We start from the raw sequence: 19,615 nt of genomic DNA, 5'->3' as shown, positions 1-19,615 counted from the left end.
CCTCACCTTTCTTCTGATTTGAGGCAAAGATGTGTGTGGTTTTTCCCTTAACAATAACTGATGTTTGTTTTTCTCTGCAAAGCTTTGTGGCTCCCCAGATCAGCTCTGTTTATTTTGAATTCATAGCCACAAGCTTGAATTGGACTGAAAAAACATTGAGTACAATGACATTTTATAAATTAGCATCTGGAGGGATGTATTGTTTTATCTTAGAGAAACAAATGAAATTTCCTCTTGTAACTTGGTGTGAGTTTTCTCTGTGCCCAATCAGGACTGACACCTGTGATTCCCTTCCATCAACTTGGAAGCACAAACGAGCTCCTGTGTTCTGGTTTCTGAGAGCCCTTCCTCTAGGTTTGCAGTAAGATCTCTCTGGGCTGATACAAACAAAAGACAGAGTGAAGTAACTGAGTTTATAGGATCCACTCAGATTATACTGTGACTCAGCTTCATTGCCCATCATTTTTAGGTCTACGATTCATACAAATTCCGGAAGATTGAATTAAAATCCTGCCTCCGTCTGGGAGTATTATTTATTTGCATAGCATGGACAGGCCTCACACCCGATTTCCTGAAGCACTGCCAGCCAGCTTGACTCACCGCCCCCACAGTGATGCCCGATTCTTCCATCAAGGCTGGAACACAGGAGCAAATAGCTTGAACATACAAGGATTATATTGTTCCTTCTCTTAAAGTTACCTCTGTCATGCACGTCTGTGTGAAGAGACCACCAAACAGGCTTTGTGTGAGCAACAAGACTGTTTATTTCACCTGGGTGCAGGTGGGCTGAGTCCGAAAAGAGAGTCAGCCAAGGGTGGTGGGATTATCATTAGTTCTTACATGTTTTGGGATAGGCGGTGGAGTTAGGAGCAATGTTTTGCGGGCAGGGGGTGGATCTCACAAAGTACATTCTCAAGCGTGGGGAGAATTACAAAGAACTTTCTTAAGGGTGGGGGAGATTACAAAGTACATTGGTCAGTTAGGGTGGGGCAGAAACAAATCACAATGGTGGAATGTCATCAGTTAAGGCTATTTTCACTTCTTTTGTAGATCTTCAGTTGCTTCAGGCCATCTGGATGTATATGTCAGGTCACAGGGGATATGATGGCTTAGCTTGGGCTCAGAGGCCTGACAACCTCCAGATTCAGAGTTCTTAACCTCTTTTTCCTGCTACATTGATAAAAGGTGCTCTAAGGACACACAGCCTCTCTGTTAGGTCCCTATTATCTTTTTTTTTTTTAAAACAAAAGTGGTTTAAGGGTAACATAAGCCATGCTGTTTCCTAAAGCTGGGTCCCCACCTGCTTTGACTTCATTCACCAGCCTTAGAAGTGATCCGCAAGATTCATTTATTTAGGCAACAGCATGTGTGTCAAAACCGTGGAGTAAGGGCTTTACATTAAGCTGATTTGCCTTTTACCTGGACAAACACCTGAGCACCAACATTACCCATCTTGAATTAGTAACAGGTCATACCTGTTTAAAGGCTTTAAATGTTCACTTCAAAGCCACATAAAACCAGGGAGTCAGCTGAACTAACTTCATGTCTTAAGACATTCCAGAGTGCTAATTTACATACCCAGTCGTATTTCCTGAGGATGTGATTCACTCATACCCAGCAGAGAGGGAAAGAATAACATTTGAAAACATACTTAATGAAGGGTGGGTAAAACTCTATTCTTTCTGGCAAACAGTCCTATGGTGTGAAGTGGATATTTTTACCGTTTCTCTTTGGGCCAAGAGATAGAGATGATGTTTCAGGGGCTGCAATTGGAGGTGTGAGAATAGCTTGTTCCTGCCCAGGCTGAGACTTTGAGGAAAGCAGAGACTTGCTGTTCAGTGAAGTCAGGGAGGCAGGCTCTTTTTGGAGTTGGAGATGTACATTCCTTGAATGGGATGACTCACAGCTAAAGCCACGTCTCTGTGCCTTGTTACAAGGCTGGCCATGGGGGTCTAGTGAAGCAGGAAGGGGACTTGCTTCAGTGACAGGCATCTGGTCTGCTGGCCATCTCTTTCCTTGTCAAAGGCATGACGCTCTAGTCTTCTTTACCAAGGACCCTTCCCTGGCTCCTGGCTCTAGCTTTGCTTTTCCTTCACAGGCATGGTGTTTTATTCTTTTGTTTAGAAAACATTCCAGCCTGTAGGTAACCTCTGTGCCGTATAACCTTTTATTTCCTATGATTAGGAAGTTTGCTGAGGAGCCAGATGCCTTGTGCTGACTTGTCCATTTTGAAACAGGCTGCAGAAACACTCGATTCCACCTCAACCCGGAATTCAGCTTTCTTAGGTAATACACATGATGAGGCTCCAATTGTTCATGTATTCATTCCCTCCCTTGCATATTCCACCAATATTTGGTAAGTGCCAGCTACGTGCCAGGTGCTTACTGAATTATTCATTTGTGTGGAGACATCTTATTCACTAGAATTCTGGAAAGGACTGGAAAGGACAAGGGCTGGCCCACGGGAGAGAAGCAGGCTGAGGAGGACAGGGCTGGACAGGCCTTCCCAAAGTTGCTGTGTGCAGTGGACAGGGTGATGGCTGGGCTAGGGCTTTTAGAGACCAGGGCCCAGGTATGGGGCTGACTCTGCAAGAAAAATAGGAGAGCTGGGACCTGGGTTGTCCTGTGGGAAGTACCCTTACCCCCAAGGTCACTCATCTTTGGCCCAACAACTATGATCATGATGTGCTCATGAGACTGGCTTTCTTCTTGTGGAAAATAAGAGGGGTAGATCTTGCTTCTGGGTTGGCCTACAGTGGAACCCCTGTACAGAAGCTAGAGCAAATGAAGGTATCTTGAGGATGTTACATCTTTCACAGGGAGAATACAAGGCTCATTCAAGATGGTGCAATTGGGAGGCTTGAGCCAGGTTCACCTAATTCTCTGTGCCTTCTCAGGACAGAGGAACTAGAGAAAGTTTCCTCCCGTAAGCAGCACAGCCCCCTGGACCATGGCCTTGGCCCCTAGAAGCTTTTTCATGCAAAGAAAACTAAGGCTGTGGTTGTAGTCACAGAAGCAGGGTTTTGTCCCGGGGCAGGGTGGGGCCTGGGTTTCAGTCTCTGTGTTTTCCCCTCCTCTGGGTGACTTTGAGCACGTGTTGCCTATTTCACCAGTCTGGTTCCTATTAACCATTGGTAGACACTAGTAATCAAGGATGTGGCTCCAAATGTTTCCTGTTTGTCTGCCAACCAGCTGTAAAGTTGACCTTGTCAGGAATTCTGGTTTCAGTGTCTCAAAGAACGTTATCTGTTATAGTTGTAGTCTGATGGCAAATAATAACATTTAATTAGTATTCAGTATCCCCTAAGTTCTATTTACAACAGTAGGAAAGTGGATTTCAGTTCCAGGTGGGAGTCACAGGGCATTTTCCTAACCTCCAGGAAGTTCTTCCTCTAGGAAGATACTGCTAATGAAGGAAGCAAATACAAATAGTAATAACAATGAATAAAAGCAGTTGTTTATTTAGCACTTACACTGCACTGTCAAAAGAAAACTCTCATGACACACACACTAGGGTCCTCATTGGTAGGGAAATGGTTCTCAGTTAACTGGCAATTAAGGGGAGCCAGACTCCCTCAGAGACTGGAAAGTCTGGGTGAGCAACTGACTCAGCCCCTTCCCTCTAGGTGTGTCTAGTCTGGAAGTCCTCCAGGCTGGGATTGTTTGGAGGGGTTCACTTTCTTTTCCTGTATGTTTCAGTTCAGTCCCCAGCTAGGCTGTAACCACTTTGAGAGCAAGGACAGAAATGACTTCCTGTTTGCCCCCGAGGAAATGGAAAAGGACCCACAAGGTTAAAGTCTGCTGTGTGTAAGGGTCTGAGTCTATTCAGACTCAGAAAATATATACTATTTTCTTCCTGAAGCAGCTGTGAACGTATTTCTTTTTAGTGGCCACAATTTATATTTTTAAACCTTTCAAAGGTCCTCACAGTTGCTGAGGATCATTCAAAACTCCCACTTGGATAGCGCTCAGGCCTTCCTGAGTGCATCTGGTACTAAACGTTGTTTTTGTTTTTCTCTCTTTGTGCTCTCAGGTCCTCCTCCCTCTCTCTTCTGCTTCTTAAAAATGTACACAACCAAAAGGCCTGAGCTTCCTGGTTTTCATGTGGCTTTGAAAATTCTGTTCTTGGAAGATAGTTGTAAAACTTGGGTACTGAGAATATTTGGCACTACTCAGGTGGTTTTATATTTGTGAATAAAATTGGTAGGAGATCAGAGTTTACCTAAATAAAGCTTAGTGCCCTAATCCAGTTTTTTTTTTTTTTTTTGAAAGAAACATTTTAGGCAGGAACAATTAAAAATTTTAATCCCAAGGAAACTTTTCAGACCTTTATTTTGTCCTGGAACAGTTGCTCATGGAGATTGTCATTTTTGGTTTAGTTGTCAGTCTTGAGAATATACACAATCTTCCCAGAGTTGTTCCTATTTATTAAGGCCTCTTTCTGAGTAGGGCTCTGCACTAAGCTCTGGCCAAATTTTAATGCTTCATTGAAGACTCTGAGCCTGATCTGGGAAAGTTTGCTCTAATTTCAGGTGTTAAAGACATTGCAAAACAACATGACTGGAATTGATAAGAATTAATAAGCAATTCTGGCTTCTATTACTGCTCTTACCTTTTTTATTAGTTGATTTTAGGCTAATCTTATCATTATTAATGTGGAAAAATGTAAGATGCAAAGGTTGCCATTCCCCCAAGAAATTCCTGTGTGAATTCTGTAGCCTGATTAAAAATATTACATGTTGGCATTAAAATTATGGGCCTTTACTTTTACCACCCATGGTGTTTGGGAAAAGCAGTGAGGGACAAAGAGAAGTTATTTAGAATCACAGAGTTGTTTGTACTACCTGTGGTTCTCCTGGAATAACAGCTCTGTGGAAACATAAAGTCATGGTATTTGTAGGAGTAAAGAAAACACGGTAGAAGCACAGATGGAATGGTTAGTTAGGTGGAGGGTCTGGGATGTGGGCTGTGTGAGTGGTTAATTACCTGCCTTTCTTGATTGGGCTTTTGGAAAACTTGACAAATTCCAAGTTGTTTTTCCAGCCTGAGGACTGACTTACTATTTAAACCTGGACAAGTTACTCTATGTTTTGTAAAGAATATTTGAGAAATGTTTGAGAAAGCTTCTTGATAGCTATTTGCTACATTGCCTTTTGTCTTTTACAGCAATACCCAGGGACTTCGACAGTCTCCCAAACAGAACCAGGGAGCAAAATAGCCATGATCTGTATTCTAGAACATTCCAGAATTGGTCCTTAAACACTGTGTAGTAAACGAGTTAAATAGAATAGTGGTATAAAAAGAAATAGGTGTAACTCTTCCAGATATGTGACTTTGTGTTGAGAAATAAGCAGTGTTTCTGAAACATTTATTTTTTCCAATCATTCAATACTAACTAGATTTTTATTGAACTCTACAGTAGATGGCATGGATAACCAACCCTGAGTTCACCTGCAGCTACAGCAGAGAGCTCTAGGGTGCACTGGTAGATTCCCCTCTTACCTGTCCACGGCTCTCTGTTTCTCTCCCTGCAACAAAAAGAGCTCCCTCAGCCATGTGCGGGGCTGCTGGCAATGCTGGAAATGGATGCTCCAGGGGCAACACTTAATCAATGAGGTATGAGAGTTTGTGAATAAATACTGCAGCTTCTGTATCCCTTGGTGGAACAGTTCTGAAGGATGCTTCCCATAGGGTCCTCATCTGCCCACAGTGGCCATCGACTCACTGATGCACACACTATTGGCATTCCTCCTTTCTTTGCCTTGATCTCCCCACTTGCACTTCCTGGGATCATATTCCCAATAAACTACCTAACCCAGGGTTGCCTTGGGGTTCGCTTTCAGAGGAACTCAGAGGCAGACAAACTGTGACTAAGGCACCATGCTAGACCAGCGAAACTCTTAAAGATCTAGTAATAGAGACAGAAGAGACTAAGAAAAATGGACCACTAGCAGAACATGGCCTGTACTATGAATGGTACAAAAATGACAGCTATAGAGGGATTCAAAGAAAGGGGAGATAGTTTCAGTTTGGAAAAAACAGGACAATGGAATAAGAAAATTATGTGAGTCCACTGAAATTATCAGGCCCAGAGAGGCATTAAAATGAAACAGCAATCGTGTCCTACTCTCCTCTTTTTTGAGCTATGTTTTCAGCTTTTGAAACTGCTTGTTATTGCCACAAGTAACTACAAATTAACCTAATAATGCCACCCAGGACACTATAACTGACATTCTACAGCTTAACAATGCGTAGCCAATCAATAATGTCATTATAATGTGAATTTTTGGTAAACAACTCTGGAACTGCCTCTTCTTTCCCTTTAAAAATCCACTTGTAACTGCTGCTAATCAGAGTGTATACTCAGGGCAATTTGAAACTGTGCTCCTGGATTGCGGTCCTCAAACTTGGCCCGGATAAACTCTACATTTTTTTTCCCCTTTCCTTTCCTTTTCTTTCTTTCTTTTTTTTTTTTTTTTTAACTTTTATTTCTGTTTAGGGGTACATGTGTAGGTTTGTTATATGGGTAAATTGTGTGTCACCGGGGTTTGGTGTACAGAGTATTTCATCACTCAGGTGATAAGCATAGTACCTGATAGGTGGTTTTTTAATCTTCTCCCTCCTCTCACCCTTCACCTTCCACCCTCAGGTAGGCCTCAGTGTCTGTTGTGCTCTTCTTTGTGTCCATGTTCTCAATGTTTAGATCCCACTTATAAGTGAAAACGTGGTATTTGGCTTTCTGTTCCTGCATTAGTTTGCTTAGGATAACAGCTTGCAGCTCTATTCATGTTGCTCTAAAGGACATGATCTTGTCTCTATTTATGGCTGTATAGTATTCCATAGTTTATTTGTACCATATTTTCTTTAATCTGCCATTGATAAGCACTTAGGTTGATTTCACATCTTTCCTATTGTGAACAGTGCTGCGATGAACATTTGCATGCATGTATCTTTATGGTAGAATTATTTATATTCCTTTGGGTATATACTCAGTAATGGAATTGCTGAGTTGAATGGTACTTCTGTTTTAAGTTCTTTGGGAAATTGCCACACTGCTTTCCACAATGGCTGAACCAATTTACATTCCCACCAGCAGTGTATAAGAATTCCCTCTTCTCTACAACCTTGCCAGTACCTGTTATTTTTTTACTTTTTAACAATAGCCGTTCTGACTAATGTGAGATGGTATCTCATTGTAGTTTTTATTTGCATTCTCCAATATTTAGTTATTTTGAGCATCTTTTTCATGGCTGCATATATGTCTTTCTTTGAAAACCATTCATATTCTTTGCCCACTTTTTAATGGGGTTGTTTTCTGCTTGTAAATTTATTTATATTCCTTATATATTCTGGATATTAGACCTTTGTCAAATGTATAGTTTGCAAATATTTTCTTCCACTCTGTAGGTTGTCTGTTTACTCCATTGATAGTTTCTTTTGCTTTGTAGAAGCTCTTTAGTTAGGCCTCATTTGTCGATTTTTGTTTCTGTTGGAATTGCTTTTTGTATCTTTGTTATGAAATCTTTGCCAGGGCCTATGTCCGGAATGATATTGCCTAGGTTATCTTCTAGGGTTTTTATAGTTTTGGGTTTTACATATAAGTCTTTAATCCATCTTGAATTGATTTTTGTATATGATGTAAGGAAGGGGGTCCAGTTTTAATCTTCTGCATATGACTAGCCAGTTATCCCAGCACCATTTATTGAATAGGGACTGCTTTCCCCGTTGCTTGTTTTTGTTGACTGTTGAAGATAAGATGGTTGTAGGTGTGTAGCATTATTTTTGCAGTCTCTATTCTGTTCCATTGGTCTATGTGTCTGTTTTTGTACCAGTACCATGCTGTTTTGATTATTACAGCCTTGTAGTATAGTTTGAAGTTGGATAATGTGATGCTTCCAACTTTGTTCTTTTTGATGAAGATTGCTTTGGCTATTTGGGCCCTTTTTTGGTTCCATACAAATTTTAAAATTGTGTTTTCTGGCTGGGTATGGTGGCTCATGCCCTTAATCCCAACACTTTGGGAGGCTGAGGTGGGTGGATCACTTGAACCCAGGAGTTTGAGACCAGACTGGGCAACATGGTAAAACCCCATCTCTACAAAAAATACAAAAATTAGCCAGGCATAGTGGTGTGTGCTTGTAGTCTAAGCTATTCAGGAGGCTGAGGTGGGAGGATCGGTTGAGCTTGGGAGGTCTAGGCTATAGTGAGCCAATTGCACCACTGTACTTCAGCCTAGGTGACAGAGTGAGAGCCTATCTCAAAAAAAAATTGCTTTTGCTAATTCTGTGAAGAATGTCATTGGTAGTTTGATAGGAATTGCACTGAATCTATAAATTGCTTTGGGTAGTCTGGCCATTTTAACAATGTTGATTCTTTCTATTCATGAGCATGGCATGTTTTTTTCATTTGTTTGTGTCATCTCTGATTTCTTTGAGAAGTGTTTTGTAATTCTTGTAGCGATCTTTCATCTCCCTGGTTAGCTGTATTCCTAGGTATTTTATTCTTTTTGTGGCTATTGTGAATGTGATTGTATTCTTGATTTGGCTCTCAGCTTGGATGTTGTTGGTGTATAGAAATGCTACTGATTTTAAACTCTCTATATTAATTTTGCCTTAGCTTCTTCCTTTTAGGTTGACAGGAGGAAGTCGAATAAAGTGAGGATCCGCAGAATGAGTTGGAATTAAATTATTTTTCTACAGAGTTGGGAAGATAGCATTGGATCTGTGGTCTGGGGCTGACAAATAGAGCCTTTATCTGGAGGGGGAGGTAGAGGGAAGGGAAACAATGTTTGCTGAAGTGGGGCTATGAGTCATACAGGTTATATAGGACTGAAGTGGGCACAATGATTGGGAACACAGTTTACACACACTATCATATTTAATCCCCCAAATAATAACCATCTGAGAAAGGTATCATCATCCATAGTTTATAGAATAGAAATCTGAGGCCAGAGAGCTTAACTGGTTGGCTCAAATTGACATAGCTAGTAAATGGCAGATATAGGATCGAAATCTATATGGGGCCAATCCTGGAAAGTGAATGTAAACACGGCTGGCTGAAAAGTGAAAGATTAAACAGTCTTCTGTTGGACTATAGCACCAAAAATGATATTCATTATTCATCTGCTGCACTCTTTTGCCGTGATCTGACTTATTATTTACCCAAATCAAATCTGGAGACAATTTTAATCATGTTTAAGTCTAGGATGCTGCATTATTTTGAGATGAAAAGACAGTTCATTTCTGTCTCAGTAGACACTATAAAAGGCATTAGAACTTTGATTTATATTTAGCTTAAACAAAGATAAATAGTTTGCATTTGATCAATCAATGTAGATCTTTAAAAATACTCTACCTAATATGCTAGTTTATCAGTTGTTAGAGTTGATTTGATTAGGGTGATTTATTTAACTGAACTTTGCCCTCAGATCTGATCTTAGCCTAGTAACAGAAAAGAATGATGACTGTTACACATTTGGAGAGCAATTAGAGTAACTCTCCTGCTGGGGATGTAGTTGGTTCTTAAAAGCCATGTAAATTGTTAAATAAATATTAAATAGACATGAAAGGCTAAGCCTTTCTCTTTTAATTCAGAAACTGCCAAGAAAAGAAAAAGATAAAGAGGGAAGACAATAAGCATTAAACAGGGATAATAACCAGTGGCCTTCTCTCTACTGCAATTTGGAATTTCATGCTTCTTTAGGTTTTCAAATTATTTCCCTTTGCTTTTAAATGAATTTAATCTGGATAATAATTTGTCTACAGAGCTTGCAATTCAAAGGATTCTACTTAGTTTAAAAAATGAAAGAGACTTGAAACAATTCTCCAATCTCCATTGGCAAAATGGAGATGAAGGTGAAAAAAATAAAATAATAGCCAACATTTATTAAATTCTTATGTGGGCTAGCAATTCTTCTAAACAACTTTACTTAGAGGAAGCTAAGGAACAGGAAAAGTGATTTTGCCAAAAGTGGATCTGGGATGAAAGCCAGGCATTTGGGTTCAGACTGTATGCACCAAACTTCTTTACTTTCTTGCTTCAATTATAGTAATAAGAGCACTTAACAACTCTTCAGCTGTGCTCTCTGTGGAAGATATTATCTCCCTATTATAGACAAGGACATTGAGTCTTGGAAAAATTAACCAACCAATTAACTCAAGATCAGACAACACAGATGAAGTAGTCTGGATTTTAGCAGAGGTCTGTGTAATTTCAAAGTCTGTTCTTTGAGTGTTTTGATGCTTAATGTTCAAGGTCAAAGGGTTTACTAAATGGGTTTACAGAAAGAGGTTTCACTTTTCTGTCCCAAGAGTTGGCCTTAGAGCACAGTGCCATGGCCAGGAGACCTGGCTAACAGAGCACCTGCAGTCCCAGCAGGCAGTTTCTGTGCATTCCTGTTCAGAGGGTAGGCCAGTCTCAAAGAGATGCTGATGAGTATGGTGTTCCAGGAAGACTAGACTGCCTTGCCACTATTAAGGTCAAATGCTAAATAAACATCTTGTGAGTTTTACACCTGAGAAATACAAATAAAATCCTAAACCCTCCAACTGACTGAATCTACCCCCTCTTAGCCAAGGAGACCCCAGAGAAGCCTTAAAAACCAAGTTTTGGCCCATTATGGGGGAGGTTGGATATGCTTCATTATACTTTCTCTCTCAGTAGCTGCCATTAAACCTTCTTTCCCAAGGATTTAACAGAAACCAGCCATTTCAAAAGACTCAGTGGACTCCCCTCCATTTTTGCTGTTTTGACCCAACAATCAACCAGCATTTTTTCCTGATAAGAGACAACTAACCATGAACTGGTTTTGGTCAGTTTATGGAACCTATGCACTGGATGCCTCTGTGTCCTCCATTTCACCTTATAATGTGTATAGCCTAATTTTAATGCATTTAAATGTTAAGTATCCACCAAAAAGTGAACCTGGGATGTATGTGACATGCATGTTAGTTTACTATGCATGCATGCATGCATGCCCTCTTTCATGAATATTTATTGCTCCTGTAATCTGATGAATATGTATGCTTAGCCAACCCATTTGGCCTAAATTCCTGTGTCACCATTTCCTCTCTGCTTCTACTGGAGGTTATGCTTCCCAGGCTGTGGATTGTTACCCTGGAGGCTGCAACCTTTTATAAGAAATAAAGTTCTCCTGTCCAAATGTGGAAACCTCATGATTCTTTGGTTGACACAACTCAAGAATATTTCCTCATGGATTTGTGGCAACATTGGTTGACACACTTCCTCATGTTTCCTCATCTTCTTGAAATGTAATCGTCAAAAAAGATAAGGCCTCATCTCTCAGTTTCCTGGGAGAAAATGGGCCTAATTTCAACTCTCCCCTGACTTGAAATGGCAAACCCCTGCCTCTAGTTATAATGATACAATAAACTTAGGGATTTTTTCTTGAAAACATGAGTGTAATGGATTATATCCACTTTGCTCTATGAAAGATTTCTTTTCACCATTGCAATCTCTCCAGTGAATTGTTTGTGATACACGTTACATTCTGGTTTAATGTTTATTCAATAGTAAAATTGTTTTCTTTCTTGTTTATGTTTGTGGAGAGGTTTTCTGGGCTGGGAGGGGATTTTGCTTTTAATTATATTTCCTCAACACTACCTTAGGAAGCTTCTTCTGGGAGATTCCAAAAAGGCAAAGCTGCTTCTGGGAAAGATCTAGGGAGCAGGGGAGGGGAAGGTGTACCAGACTCACCAGGAGGGCTTCTAGGATTGATAGATTTGATTAAGGCATTAATTAATTCCAAAAATATTTATTGAATACTTACTATGTGCCTGGCCCTGTGCTAGAGTCAAAATGTCAGAGAGGTACTTTTCCTAATTATAGCCCGAAGAGAGCATAGTAATTGGAAACACACCTGCCTCCTGGGTGCTTAGGAACAGGAATTGGCTGTGGATTTCCTACCTGGGAACCTGGGGGCTGAATAAAGAGATAAGAATTGAAGAACCTAAGATCTCTAAAGGAGGTTTAAGTGTGTCTTGGGATTGGACCTTTAGGGAGGCTTGTAAAGAGAACTCCTTTTTCTAGACTGACATTCTTAAGATAGCACAGCTCCTGTGTTGATCATCTTTGCACAGCCAGGCTGTAGCCTAGTGTCTAAGATGTAGGAGGCAGCCTATAAATGGTTGTTGATGAAATAAGTGAAAGAAAGAAAACTTTTCCCTCTGGCAAGGAAAGACTCAGACAAAATTCCCCATGACTTCTAAAGGTGCTCCTGGGCATTACTTTTCATTGTTTTTCCTGGGGAGGCTGTTTCCTCAGAATGTCATTGTATTATAGTTCATTCCTTATGGGATATGGTTTCCATTTTCCTGAATGTTGCTCCTTTCTCTCATTTTACCAGCAACTTGTTACTCCCTTTCACTTTCAGACTCTTTTCTCTCTTTCCCTTCTCTTTCAGCAACTTCTCTCCCCATTGAAGTTAGAAGTAAAATGTAACAATTAATCAGCCATTTTAATAGGGACTATTTTCCCTTTGGGATATAAGATAATGTCTCTTTATCACACAGGTCATCCTTCACAACGTTTTCTTGCTTTTCAGATGTGCCAGTTAACTGTATTATTCTGTTCTCACATTGCTATGAAGAAATACCATAGACTGGGTAATCTGTAAAGGAAAGAGGTTTGATTGACTCACAGTTCTGCATTGCTGGATAGGCCTCAGGAAACTTACCATCATGGTGGAAGGCAAAGGAGAAACAGGCACCTTCTTCACAGGGCATCAGGATGGAGTGAGTGCAAGCAGGGAAAATGCCAGATGCTTATAAAACCATCAGATCTCGTGATAATTCACTCACTATCAGGAGAACAGCATAGGGGAAACTTCCCCTATGATCCAATCACCTCCACGTGGTCCCGCCATTGACATGTGGGGATTATGGGGATTACAATTCATGATGAGATTTGGGTAGGGACACAGAACAAAACCATATCATTAACCATGGAGGTACATGTATTAGTCTGCCAGGACTGCCATAACCAAGTACTTAAGACTGTATGGCTTAAACAACAGAATTTTACTTTCTGAGTTCTGGAGGTTGGAAGCCCATTATCAAGATTCCGGCAGGGTTGGTTTCTTCTGAGGATTTTCTTCTTGGCTGGCAGATGGCCACCTTCTCCCTGTTTTCATACGTCCTTCCCACTGTATCGCTCTGTGTCCTAATTTTCTCTTCTTATAAGGTCACCAGTCATATTGGATTAGGGCCCACTTTAATCACCTCATTTTAACTTAATTAGCTCTTTAGAACCCTGTCTTCAAACACAGTCACATTCTGAGGTATTGGAGGTTAGAATTTCAACATATGAATTTTAGGGGAACACGATTCAGCCCCTAGCAGTATATCTTACAATTTTTTTTTTCTTTTTAAAAATCACTGGTATTAGCTGAGTGGCTGATCACTAGAATTACCTGGAGATATTTAAAAATACAGATTCCTGGCCCCTCCTTAGGAGACTCTCATTTAGTGGGTCTGAAATGGGGCTGGAAATCTTTACATGTAAAAAATATTTTAAGACCTGGGTATGGTAGCTCACACCAATAGTCCCAGTGATTTGGGAGACTGATATGGGAGGGTCACTTGAGCCCAAGGGTTGGAGGCTGCAGTGAGCTATGATCACACCACTATACTCCAACCTGGGCAACAGAGTAAGACCATGACTCAAAATAAAAAACCTTAGATAATTGAGATAATTAGTGAGGTTTGAGAATGACCCTTATAAGGAACTCCTGGCATTATTTATTACTGTACCGGGGAAGATCAAATTGAATGAAACAATGGTAGTTGCTCAGGGAACCTCAGAAAGATTACACCTAGTAAGCACCACTTTGAAACTTTACTGTTTCCTTTTATTTGGTTCCATGTGGTTTTCTGTCTTCTTCATTGCTTTTCATTTCTGCATGTATATATAAGCTCTTAAAGCATCCAACACACTTTGCTCCACATTTTATAATTTAATTAGCTGTGTCTATTGGACTTAGGTTCCAAATAATTTCTGACACACATGCTGCTATCTGAAATATAAATATTTATCAGGCATTGAATGTTGTATTAGTGTAGCTGTCATGTTTGATGATGATGACATAAAGAAGAGTGCAATAAGGTCTCCCCCAAGGAGTTCAGGGACTTTCTTTGTTAGATTGTCAAAGGCATTAGCTCTTCATACTACCACATTATTATCTGAAAGAAAATCCAATCATTGGAAATTTGTAGTGGGATTGTTGTTCCCCTTTGCTCCATGGAAATTTATCATTTTTTTGGTTGTTTTGACTGTTATGATCCATATACTAGTGATAACTGAACTCGGGGTCAGTTACCTCAGTTCTATGGCTCTAATGCCTGCTTTGTGGCTGCCATCTTGAGAGACTGGCATAAGTTCCCCAGCATTCTTTCCCTCAGCACAACTTAACCATGACTTAGCACATTCCAAAGGTTTAGCTAAGCATAACTGTCCCTAGATGAGTTTTAGTACTTGATTGAAAACAACTTCATCAGTGTGCTTGCAGAATTACAATGAAAGTGTGTTTCATTTCAATTGAAGTAAACCCAATGGCAATTGTCAAAATGGGAGATAATATTGCTGTGTGGCCTAAGAAGAGATAATTTAGGCATTTGAACATGAAATGTAATCTCTTGTTTTTTTAAAAAAGAGATTATGCAAAGGTAAGAATGGGGATCTTTCTTTTTCTGGAAAGTCATTGATCTATGATCCCTTGAGGGTAATATAAAAAAAGTTAATTATAGATTTTAAAATTTGCTTCAGATCTGTTAGAATAAGAAAGTAAGGGAGGCAGAAACAAAGTGGAATAGATTCAGTCGTTGAGAGGAGAGGCAGAGTTCAATTTGCACTGTAAGCTTCAAAGTGTTAGCGTAGGCTGTCTACTGTTCTTTGGCTTGTTATTCATTTGCTTTTTCTTCCAGTCATTTCTTAAATCATTTATCAAACATTTATGGAGAATTTGTCTAGAGTTATAGAGATAAATACTAAGTTATATCTGTTCTCAGTCGCAGGAGCTCAAAGTCCTGGGAGAGATGGACACATCAACCAATAGTAATAGCAGGTGTGATGGGTGTATATGGAGATATGCCCAGGGTTACGAAGAGCCTGGAAAATAGATGACAAACCAGCAGGCTGGGTTAGGGTGTGGTTTCAGAGAGGAAGCACTGGACTAAGACTTGAAGAATGCATTGGAAGAGCAAATCAGGCAGAAAAGAGGACAAAGTCATTTTGCTCAGAAGAAACAGCATGTGCAAATGTGCCACAACCATTCAAAGCAAGTTGCTGCTTAAGTCTTGCTCACAACTTTTCATCTGAAAAGTGGAGTAGCTGAAGCAGCCAATGCTGGTGGTTGTAATTCTTGAGGATGCAACAGTAAGAATGGTAAGAAATATTCTGCATGTCAAGGGTCTAATGAAGCCTCCTATGTTGGGCTGTGCCAGGCACGGGGAAAGAGGTACACACCTTTTTTCAGTGTAATTTTTATTTTCAGGGACTATGTTCCTGGCACCAAATAGATATTGTATACATATTTATTGAATTGATTTGACAGATTTTTTTTGTTTACTTATGAAGATAAGAAAGTAACAATCTCACCTCTAGTATTTCTCTTATAGAAATGTAACTGTCATTTTAAAGATGTTATTATGGGGTCGACATTCCATGTCAGTATGTTTTATATCCATGGAGCAAGGGAGAATGACAAAGCTACTGCAAACAAAAACCAAACCCTGCTGCCCGCCCACACCCTCCCTGGTGTATACCAGAATTTGTACTCAATGGTGACTCAACTGATTTTCCATTAGTAAGACATTTGATCTGTGTCATTGTTCCTCTCTTCTAGGAAAGGAAATAACCCCCGAAGCCTTTGCAACTAAGGACATGTATCCTTCAGACAAGTGTTTACTGGGCAACTTCTTCATGCTTTAATTGAGTGTGGCCGGTTGCTCACAAAGATGTTTGCAAAATCCCTCCTGTCCCCTAACTCACTTTTCCTTGCAGTGTCACTCTGCCAACTTCTCCCGTCGATTGGTGGAGACTGTTTCTCCTCCCCCTTGAATCTGGGCTGGGCTTGTAACTTGCTTGACCAATAGAATGCAGAGAAATGAAATGCAGCCTTCAACATTCAAGGCTATGCTCAAGGAGTCTAACCCTGTGGATATGCTGTTGTCAAATGAGGGAGCTTCGATTAGCCTGTTGAAGACACACAGATGACCCGACAGGCAATAACAACATTCAGATATGCAAGTTATGCTGTCTTAGACCATGCTGCCCAGGTGAACTTTTAGACAACTGCAATTTGTGAGTGACTCTAGGCAAGACCAGAAGAACCTTCTAGCTAAATCTAAACCAAATGCCAACTCAGAATTGTAAGCAAATAAAATGGTTGTTGTTTAAAGACACTAACTTTTGGGGTGTTTTGCCACACCTCAATACATAAGTGTTACACTAATTATTTTTCATTGTGAAATCTTCAGCATCTTATTCTGTAATCAAACCAGAATGTCCTTGCCTTCTTAGCACTTTGCCACAGTCCAGTGGGGTGAATAGACAGCAGCTGCTCATTTATGCTCACGCTCATGTTCATAATTTGCATTTGGACTAAAAGGAGCTCTGTTCTCCAGGACAGAACTATTCTAAAGCTCTTCAGGAACAGGAACAGGAGTCCATCACAGACAGCGAAATCAAAAGCGCCCTACATAGAGGCATCCAGACTGAGAGCTGAAAGGGATCTGGGAAATCATTTAGTCTCACTCCCTCATTTTCCATTCAGACCACAGAGATGAAAGAACTTGCTGAAGTTCTCACAGCTCTGTAGTGGCACAGTCAGAACAAGGATCCCAATCGCCTAACTACTAACATAAAATGCTTTCAGCATGCAAGTTGAGCATACAATAGGACAGTTTAAATTTAAATGGTGTTTTGAGCAAGGGGAGAGTCTAATTAATTACTTCAAAGTATAATTTTGGAGTCACCAGAAAGGTGTTAAAGACAAAAAAATGCTTTGGAACCTAGGTGCTTCATATCTGAAATTGGGGCAGGTACAGGTGTATTCCTACCACTAAAGGGTCATTAGTTGGTTGGGTAGTCCTTTAGTGTTCTTGGTACTAAGCGCAAAACATGGGTAAGATGGTCAAGGCTGGTTATGGTGGCTCATGCCTATAGCCCCAGCATTTTAGGAGGCCAAGGCTGGAGGATAGCTTGAGCCCAGGAATTCGAGACTAGCCTGGGTAATATCGCAAGACCTTGTCTCTACAAATAATAATTTCTTAAGAATTAGCTGGGCATGGTGGCACACACCTGTAGGCCCAGCTATTTGAGAGGTTGAAGTGGGAGGATTGCTTTAGTGCGAAGGGCTGAGGCTGCAATGAGGTGATCACACTATGGTACTACAGCCTGGGAAACAGTGTGAGATCCTGCCTCAAAAAAAAAAATGTTTATGTTCTCAAAGTGCTCATAATCTAGTAGGTACAATATTTGAGATATTAGAGCAGTTTCTCCTCCTTTTGCAACTAAGGACATGTATCCTTAAAGCAGAAGGAATGGCAGAATCGTGTAATAAACCCTCAAGTACCGTTACCTAGCTTCAACAACTATCGACACTCTACTGTTCTTGTTTCATTTATGCCTCACCTCCTTCCCATCCCCTACTTGAATATTCTCATCTTTTTTTACAGTTTTTAAGATAACATTTATATAACTGAAATGCACAAATCTTAGCTGTACACTTTTGACATGTGGATACACCTGTGTAACCAATGACTCTATCACAACATTGAGCATTTCATCTCTCCAGCAAGATCCATGTGTCTTTTCCTAGTTAATGCCTCTTTATTTCTGAGGTGGTCATTGCTCTGCTTTTGTTTTTCATCTTAGGCTAGTTTTGCCTGTTCTAGAATTTCATATAACTGAGAACATACAGAATGTACTCACTGGTAGTGTCTGACTTTTTTCACAAAGGATAATATCTGTGGTATTCATTCATGCTGTTGTATGCATCAGTAGTTTATTTTCTTTTTACTATTAAGTAGTGTTCTAAGGACTATTTTAATAGCATCCCACAAATTACGATATGTTCTATTTACATTATTATTTGGTTTGTAATATTTTATATTTTCTTTTGTGATTTCTCCTTTCACTCATGAATTATTATAATAAATTTTGAAAAGTGTATTATAATACATTTAGTGAAACTGTATTATTTATTTACTAATGTCTGGTGCTTTTGTATCTTGTGTTGTTGGTTTCTAATTTAATTCCATGGTTTTCAGAGAATATACTCTGAAAGATCTTAATCTTTTGAAATTTATATATATACTTTATAGCCTAGCATATGGTATATCTTGGTGAATGTTGTATGTGTTCATGAAAGGAATTCTGAAGCTACTGGGTATAGTTTTCTTCAAATGTCAATTAGGCCAAGTTGCTTGATAATTTTTTTCAAATATTTTATATCTGTATTGATGGTTTTTCTAGATGGTCTATCAGCTACTGAGTGAAAAATGTTACAATCTCTAGTTTTGATTGTGGACATGTCTAATTTTTCCTTTAGTTTTATCTGTTTTTGTTTTATGTATTTTGAAGCTGTTATTAGATTCATAACATTCATAATTGTTATACTTTCTTTTTTTATTTCTCTTTTGTTATTCCCATTTTTTCATTCTCTCTTATCATTAAGAAATGTCCCTGCTTATCTCTAGTGATAGTTTTTGCTTTGAAGTCTATTGTGTTCCATTGCAATATAACCATACTAGCTTCTTTGTGATTGGCATTTTTTGAGAAATCTCCATTCTGTTTTCCATAAGGGTTACATTCCCATAAACAGTGCATAAGAGTTCCTTTTTCTTTACATTGTCACCAAAATCCGTTACTATTTGACTCTTTAGTAATTGACATTCTGACTGGAGTAAGATGATACCTCATTGTGGTTTTAATTTTCATTTCTCTGATTAGTGATGTTGAACTTTTTTTTTATATACCTGTTGGCCATTTGTAAGTTTTCTCTTGAAAAATGTCTATTTGTGTTCTTTGCTCACCTTTTAATAGGATTATTATTATTATTATTGTTATTGAGTTGTTTGAGTTCCTTGCATACTCTGAATATTAGTCCCCTGTCAAATAGATAGTTTGCAAATATTTTATCCCATTCAGCAGGTTGTCTGTTCATTCTATTGAACATTTGCTGTGCAAAAGCTTTTGAGTTTAATTGAGTCCCATTTGCCTATTTTTGTTTTTTGTTGCCTGTGCCTTACTCATTTCCTTTTCATGGAAGTATGTCCTTCAGTAGGTTTTGTTCAGTGAGGGTCTGTGGACAGTTATGTCATTGTCTTTGTATGTCCTAAAATGCCTTTTTCCCCTAACTTCTTGGAGTATAATTAAGCTAGATATAGAATTCTAGACTGAGAATTATTTTCCCTCCTTCCTTTAAGATACTCACCTGTTGTCTCTGGCATATATTGTTGATGATGAGAAGCATTCTGTCAGTCTTATTGTTGCTCCTTTTTAGGTAACCTGCCTTTCCTCACTGATAGCTTCCAAGGTTTCCTGTTTATTCTGGATGGTTCTCTAGTTTTAGTTTCATAATGAGGTGTATAGGCAA

General features: G+C 39.5%; 1 long non-coding RNA gene across 2 annotated transcripts; it reads left to right on the top strand.

Annotated features, from left to right (window-relative positions):
- Window positions 1–1,602: 1,602 nt before the first annotated feature.
- On the top strand, window positions 1,603–18,199 carry LOC103890941 (uncharacterized). Of its 2 annotated transcripts, none has more exons than XR_010140250.1 (3): window positions 1,603–1,661; window positions 15,024–15,399; window positions 15,860–18,199. It is a non-coding gene; the product is annotated as an uncharacterized LOC103890941 (long non-coding RNA). The 2 variants fall into 2 exon arrangements; XR_655216.4 differs by lacking the exon at window positions 1,603–1,661 and adding an exon at window positions 14,486–14,681.
- Window positions 18,200–19,615: the final 1,416 nt, after the last annotated feature.

Source organism: Pongo abelii, chromosome 5 (assembly GCF_028885655.2).
Source record: "Pongo abelii isolate AG06213 chromosome 5, NHGRI_mPonAbe1-v2.0_pri, whole genome shotgun sequence".
In the NCBI taxonomy this organism is placed as follows: domain Eukaryota; kingdom Metazoa; phylum Chordata; class Mammalia; order Primates; family Hominidae; genus Pongo; species Pongo abelii.
The sequence above is the reverse complement of the archived record's forward strand: the minus strand, read 5'-3'. Positions and strand labels throughout refer to the sequence as shown.